Here is an 8,111-nt window from a genome sequence, read left to right on the forward strand (position 1 = left end):
TGTGTGTGTGTGTAGCAGTCATGATTAAACCTGTTTTCTTCTTTCCCATTTTGTCAACTGCTCCACACACTCTGAAATCTATCTGGGAAACATGAAAGAGATCTGGGAATGTAGGGATGGGGGAGGTGAATCCATGTGCTAATAAAGGGATACAGAAAAAGAAAAGAAAATGCCAGAACAATGAATATTGATTGCAATGTCAAGGGCTAGTCCCTGGTTACCATTTGTTGGAGAAGAAACAAGAAGGGAGGTCAAGGATGGCCTAAATTAATTTTAAAAGATATTTATTTCTGTCTCTGGTCAGTGTTGCTCAGTTGGCTGGAGCATTATCCCATGCTGAAAGGTCGTGGGTTCGATTCCCAGGCAGGGCACATACCCAGGTTGCGGGTTCAATTCCTGTCCAATCGATGTTTCTCTCACATTGATGTTTCTCTCTCCCTAAAATGAATAAAAAGATATTTTTTAAAAAAATATTTTTCTGAACTGAAAGTAAAGCATGTGTTCAGAATGGTTTCTTTTTCTTTGAATTAATTTCAAAAAAGATGCCTGGTTATATCATCCAAAATCAAGACTTTCCACCAATTGGGTAATGTAATCTCTCTACAATTTAATTTCCTCATGTATAAAATAAGACACATGAAAATGTACTTTACATCTGTCAGCTTTATAAAGTCATGCTGAATATTCACTTACAAATATTATTGTTTTTTTAGGCAGCCTGCCTTCTTCACCAAATGTTATGAGGAAAAAATTAATATTTGACAGATAAACTGACACATACTTAAATTTCAAAAACGCATAAAGATTCTCACCAAAGTGATGCGCTATCATCATTTCCTGGCAAACCTAACCCATGGTCAGACTGTGGAAAAGATTTGCCAGGGGCTCCATGGGAAGGAAAATTTTAAATTCTGTCCTTGCTTTTCTCCTGAGTTTCTTAGAGACAATCACTACCTTTCTCAGTAGAAACCAGTAGCAACTGGATGTACTAGTAGTTAGGATAAATTAGGGAAGCATTAGGTTAGCTGATAAAAACAGGAAAGGACTGCAGAGCAATCCTTGGGCCTTCACTCCTTTACCCACCAATCTCCTAAACCCCAGGTGACAATCTAGGGAGACTGCCTCCTCCAGTGCTGCTTTGCCCTGGAGCTTAAAAGTGACATACCATGACTAGAGGAGTGGCCTACTCACAGTGCTTTGTGGTTCCTGAGACTTTATTGTCCCCAAGCTCATCACCTCCTCTTATTTTAAACCTACTGAGAAAAACACACTTTACATCCTACCTTTTAACGAGGATGACTTATATAATACTTCACCCAAGCAGGGACATTTAATAAAGTGAACAGATGCACTGTTAGTAACTATGCTGAGACAACAAACATAATTTCAGCCCCTTTCTTAATACAAGTTACCAGACAGAGTGGCTAATAGCCACAAGGAATGTGAACTCACAAGTCAAATAATTAGATACTGGAGGAGTACACTTACTGGAAAAGGAAAAAAACAACTGAACAACATAAACCATCTGAAGCAGAACGATTGGAACATACCAACCAAGATTTTTAAATAGGCATGAGAAATAAAGTTATACAGAAACTTTCACAAACAATACTAGAAAAGAATAAAGAGAGAGAAGGTACAAAAGAAAAGCCAGTTGACATGAAGGATAAAAAGAGACATCTAACACCTGGATTATAGACATCTAAGAATAAATGGAAAAAAGAAAATGGGAAAGAGGAAATGTTTTAAAAATAATAAGGATAAATTTTCCAGAATTATAGAAAGAATATCATAGAAGTGATAGTTCATTTAACAAATATTTAAATAGTATTTACTTATTGCCAGATATTGTCCTGATGCTTCACAAGTGTACCTCAATTTGTCATCATTACAACCTTTAAGAGAGTTATTATTATTTTATGCAAATCACAGATCTTGAATATTCAAATGTTTCTAACAACCATCATGCTGATTTATAAGCCACTAATCTCACTAATAAAAATCCATTTGTGACCTTCACTGGGTAATTAACGATGCTTCAGATGTTGATCAAAATGGGACACTGAATCCCTTGTAGTGGCCATCTCTAGAAAACTGTCACCACTCCTGCACAAAGTATTCTCCATTGGGGCAACCTTAGAGAAGTTTAAAGTGACCATGACTGGCACATGCATATTATTACTGGCACACTGTCTACGCTGTAGTTTCTTTAAAGAAATTACAGGGGTTATGGTGGGATAGAGATACATATGTAATACCTTAATCAATAAAGAAATTTTAAAAAAATAAAGCCTTATCCCAAACCAAAAAAAATAAGTAAATAAATAAATTACAGGTTTACACATCTTTAAATTGTGAGTTGGTCAAAATGATTTACATATAATTTACATTTATTATGCAAGTACACAAAGGCTGAGAATTATGCTTAAAATTCAGTACATTTGAATCTTACCACTTACCTGTTAATATTTTGAGGCATGAACCAGTGATATAAAAGGTTCCTCTTTAACCTTTGCATGGTAGTATCTATAATTAATTCTAAGAGAAGGAAAAACACATAAGAATTTTATAATCAAAAGTATTTAAAACTCATGGTATCCTCCCAATTAAAAAGTCACATGTAGAACTCATTAGGTATAGGTCAGCATTTCCAAAGTCTTGGATACACAAACATAAAAATCTACAGTACTGTGCAATTTTATCAATTTCATGAAACATATTCTATATTTTCTCTTAGTACTTTAGCTCAAGAAATAGAGGGAGCGCGCGGCGGCAGCGGCTGTTGCAGGGCCCGGAATGCTGACTAGGCGCCTGCTGCGGCTTTAGGCTGGCAGTGGCGGCAGCTCCCGGTGCAGTTCTGCGCGCAGGCAGCTCTGAAGTTCCGATGGAAGGCTCGGGTCGCGGTCGCGGAGCCGGGACCTTCTGGCTGGCGCTGAGGAGCTGTCGCCGCTGTAGCTACCACCGGTGCTGCCGCCGCCTGAGGAGCCGCTGCACCCTGGGGCGCGCCGATGACTACCGCTAACTGTGACGCCCACGGCGAGCTCGACTTCAAACTCGTCTTCCGCGAGGAAGGGGAGTCGGCGTGGCCGCCTCGCCTCCAGGCTCGAGGCCTGCAGATCTTGAACCAGGTGATTGTGCATCCATTTACATCTTTAATGTAGACCCACCTCCATCTACTTTAAACTCACCACTTTGCTCACCACATCATGGATTACCATCTCACCCTTCTGTTTTGTCATCGTTTCAGCTCCAAGGTCACAAAAACTATGAAGGAACTTGTGAGATTCCAGACTCTACAGCCCATTAGGTGGTCCCAAACCCTTTGAGTGCCCAAGTATTCAAATCACATCCATCTCTCCTAACTGTCATCAAGAAGTAGATGCTCATGAAGACGACCTGCACATAAATGACCCAGAAAAGGAATATTTGGAAAGACCTAGAGATCATCTTCCTCTTGAGCCATCTTACCGGGAGTCTTCCCTTAGTCCCGGTCCTGCCAGCAGCATCTCTTCTAGAAGCTGGTTCTCAGATGCATCTTCTTGTGAATCTCATATTTATGATGATGTGGATTCAGAATTAAATGAAGCTGTTGCCCGATTTACTCTTGGATCCCCTCTGACTTCTCCTGGTGGCTCTCCAGGGGGCTGCCCTGGAGAAGAATCCTGGCATCAGCAATATGGACTTGGACACTCACTGTCACCCAGGCAATCTGCTTGCCACTCTCCTAGATCTAGTATCACTGGTGAGAATTGGCTGAGCCCCAGGCCAGCCTCAGGACCCTCATCAAGGCCTACTTCCCCCTGTGGGAAACGACACTCTAGTGCTGAGGTTTGTTGTGCTGGGTCCCTTTCACCCCATCACTCACCTGTTCCTTCTCCTGGTCACGCCCCCAGGGGAAGTGTAACAGAAGATACCTGGCTCAATGCTTCTGTCCAGAGTAGATCAGGCCGTAGTCCAGCACTTCTTCCACCATTTCAGTACTACGTAGAGACTGATATCCCCCTGAAAACAAGGAAGCCTTCTGAAGATCAAGCTACTGTACTACCAGGAAACTTAGCTCTGTTCAGATGACTGAGGTAATTTATCACCATCCCGGGAGACTTCAATAGATGATGGCCTCAGATCTCAGTATCCTTTAAAGAAAGATTCATCTGATGATCACTTTCTTTCAGTTCCTTCACCCTTTACCTGAAGCAAACCCAAGCCTGGCCACACCCCTATATTTTGCACATCTTCATTACCTCCACTAGACTGGCCTTTACCTACTCATTTTGGACAATGTGAACTGAAAACAGAAGTGCAACCTAAAACTCATCATCGAGCCCATTATGAAACTGAAGGTAGCCGCGGAGCAGTAAAAGCATCTGCTGGCGGACACCCTGTTGTGAAGCAGCTGGGCTATAGTGAAAAGCCGATAATCTACAGATGTTTATTGGAATAGCAGATGATCGATATTTATGACCTCATGCATTTTACCAGGTGCATCGAATCACTGGGAAGACAGTTGCTACTGCAAGCCAAGAGATAATAATTGCCAGCACAAAGGTTCTGGAAATTCCACGTCTTCCTGAAAACAATATGTCAGCCAGTATTGACGGTGCAGGTATTTTGAAACTCCGCAATTCAGATACAGAACTTCGAAAAGGAGACATTGATATTGGCAGAAAGAATACTAGAGTACGACTTGTGTTTCATGTACACATCCCACAGCCCAATGGAAAAGTCCTTTCTCTGCAGACAGCTTCTATACCTGTTGAGTGCTCCCAGCGGTCTGCTCAAGAACTTCCTCATATTGAGAAGTACCGTATCAACAGATGTTCTGTAAGTGGAGGTCATGAAATGATTGTGATTGGATCTAATTTTCTTCCAGAATCGAAAATCATTTTTCTTGAAAAAGGACAAGATGGACGACCTCAATGGGAGGTAGAAAGGAAAATAATCAGGGAAAAATGTCAAGGGGCTCACATTGTCCTTGAAGTTCCTTCATATCATAACTCAGCAGTTACAGCTGCAGTGCAGGTGCACTTTTACCTTTGCAATGGCAAGAGGAAAAAAAGCCAGTCTCAACGTTTTACTTACACACCAGTTTTGTTGAAGCAAGAACACAGAGAGGAAATTGACTTGTCTTCGGTTCCATCATTGCCTGTGCCTCATCCTGCCCAGACTCAGAGGCCTTCCTCAGATACAGGACATCCATGTGACAGTGTACTGTCAGCACAGAGAAGCGTGGTTTGTCCCATCCAGCAAACATATGCATCCATGGTAATCCCATCTCATCTGCCACAGTTGCAGTGTCGGGATGAGAGTGCTGGTAAAGAACAGCATATGATACCTTCTTCAGTCATGCACCAGCCTTTTCAAGTCACACCAACGCCTCCAGTGGGGTCTTCCTATCAACCTATGCAAACTAATGTTGTGTATAATGGACCCACTTGTCCTCCTATTAATGCTGCCTCTAGTCAAGAATTTCTTCCTGTTTTGTTTCAGCAAGATGCAGCTCTTCCTAGTTTAATAAATCTTGGCTGCCAACCACCATCATCCGTACCTGTTCATTCTTCAAATTCAGGCTGAACAGGATATCTCTTAGCCCATATACCTCATTCTGTGCAGACCCTGCCTCATCTACAGTCAATGGAATACCATTGTTCAAACACAGGACATAGATCTCTTTCTTCTCCAGTGACTGACCAGATCACAGGTCAGCCTTCCCCTCAGTTACAATCCATTACATATGGTTCTTCACAGTTAGGGTCTGCTAATTGTGAAGTTTCCCCAGCAGCTTCCCATCCCTTGGCCAGTTCACCACTTTCTGGACCACCGTCTCCTCAGCTCCAGCCTATGCCTTACCAACCTCCTAGCTCAGGAACCACCTCATTACCAACTCTAGCCACTAGAATGCATTCAGGACAACATTCAACTCAAGCACAGAGTACAGGCCAGGGAGGTCTTTCTGCACCTTCATCCTTAATATGTCACAATTTGTGTGATCCAGCTTCATTTCCATCTGATAAGGCAACTGAGAACATTAAACGTGAATCTGAAGAGCAAGAACCTAAATTTTCAACAGCTGGTCTACAGGACATCACTTTAGATGATGTGAACGAGATAATTGGGAGAGACATGTCTCAGATTTCTGTTTCCCATGGAACAGGTGTGAGCAGGCAGGATCCCCTCCCTGGTCCCGATTCCTTGGATTTAGGAAGATCTGATGAGCTATGACAGTGCTCGCTGCAACCTTGCATCCACCACCACCATATACTTCTCAGCAGGTTTTCTCTCCTTGGACCTTGGGTTTTTAACTCTGCAGCCTTCAGGACTGGCACCAGGAGTTGGGATCACTGGGGAAAGCAGCAGTCCTCCACCTCAGGACTTGGGTAGATTTTGTAAAAGAACAGCAACAGCAGAGGCTGTTTGAGCTTTGGGGAAATGAGCTTTGCTTTTTATTTTTGAATAGGATACTTTAATATGATGGGTGCTTTGAGTGTGAATGTAGCAGGCTCTTCATTTCAGAGGTGCTGCTTTTGTAGATGACCTCATTGCTTAGCTAGAGTTAGTGATTTGAACTGCTTTGTGGTCATTTGAAGGACCTTTTAGCTTTAATGATATTTTAAAAATAGGAACTTTTGATAAAACCTTCCAGAGGCAAACATAAAAGAAAAAAATTGTCCAAGCTCACACCTATGCCTCAGAAAGTCAACATGTGTCCTGAAGCCTTTCATAGATACATAGGAAATAAAGCCAAATGTAGCTCATCTATATCTACACTAATAAAAGACAAATATGCTAATTGACCATACCATCACTATGCCCATGCCACGCCCACCAGCCAATCAGAGTGACTATATGCAAATTAACCCAACCAAGATGGCAGCTGGCAGCCATGGAGCTGGAGCAAGCAGGAGGCTTGGTTGCCCCGATGATGGAGGAAGCCAAGTTTCCCGCCTGCTCTGGCCAGCTGTGGCCTCCGCAAAAGGCAACAAAGTTTCAATTATAGAAGCTAAATAAATCCCAGATACCAGCTTCCAGCCAGTCTCCACTGGGAGCTTGGGTAGCTGGGGGCCATGGCCAGCCTGCAAATAGCCATCAGCCCCTCACCCAGGATGGTCACACCCTCATGGGGTGAGGGTCCCTGCTGGGGGGCTTGGCCAGCCTTAAAATGGCCCTCAGCCCCTAACCCAGGCTGTCCAGGCACCCCAGCAGGGAACCCTACCCTGAAGGGGCTGTGGCCAGCCTGCAAACAGCCATCAGCCACTCACCCAGGCTGGCCAGGCACCCCAGCAGGACCCCCCCTCCCTGAAGGGTGTGTGGCCAGCCTGAAACGGCCCTCAGCCCCTCACCCAGGCTGGCCAGGCACCGCAGCGGGTACCCCCACCCTGATCCGGGACACCCTTCAGGGCAAACCAACCGGCCCCCACGCATGCACCAGGCCTCTATCCTATATAATAAAAGGGTAGTATGCAAATTGACCCTATCAGCAGAGCGACTGGGAATCACTGGTCACTATGACAGACACTGAACACCATGGGGCAGATGCTCAATGCAGGAGCTGCCCCTTGGTGGTCAGTGTTCTCCTACAGGGGGAGCTCTGCTCAGCCACAAGCCAGGCTGATGGCTGCTAGTACAGTGGTGGTGGTGGGACTTCTCCTGCCTCCTCAGCAGCACTAAGGATGTCTGACTGCAGCTAGGCCTGCTCCCCACTGGCAAGTGGACATCCCCCAAGGGCTCCCAGGCTGCCAGAAGGATGTCTGACTGCCAGCTTAGGCTCAATCCCCCAGGGAGCGGGCCTAAGCCAGCAGGTGGTCATTCCCCGAGGGAAAAGACTGTGAGAGGGCATAGGCCGGGCTGAGGGACCCTCCCAAGTGCACAAATTTTTGTGCACAGGGCCTCTAGTATATATATAAAAGCCTAAGTGACCGTTCAACAATTTGCCCAGTAGCTTTGACGCACAATGACCACCAGGGGGCCGACGCTCTGACCAGTAGAGGGGGGAGCCCAATTCCTTGAGGAATCAGCCATGGGTTAGGTTGCTGCTGGGGCACTGTAGGCCCCGAATATGCTTCACCCACAGCCTGGACACAGAGAGGAGAGAGGAGGGAGGAGGGAGCCAGTGG

General features: G+C 44.7%; 1 pseudogene; it reads left to right on the plus strand.

Annotated features, from left to right (window-relative positions):
* Positions 1-3,008: 3,008 nt before the first annotated feature.
* Positions 3,009-6,747, plus strand: LOC132228318 (nuclear factor of activated T-cells, cytoplasmic 3-like; annotated as a pseudogene).
* Positions 6,748-8,111: the final 1,364 nt, after the last annotated feature.

Source organism: Myotis daubentonii, chromosome 2 (genome assembly GCF_963259705.1).
Source record: "Myotis daubentonii chromosome 2, mMyoDau2.1, whole genome shotgun sequence".
Lineage (NCBI taxonomy): Eukaryota > Metazoa > Chordata > Mammalia > Chiroptera > Vespertilionidae > Myotis > Myotis daubentonii.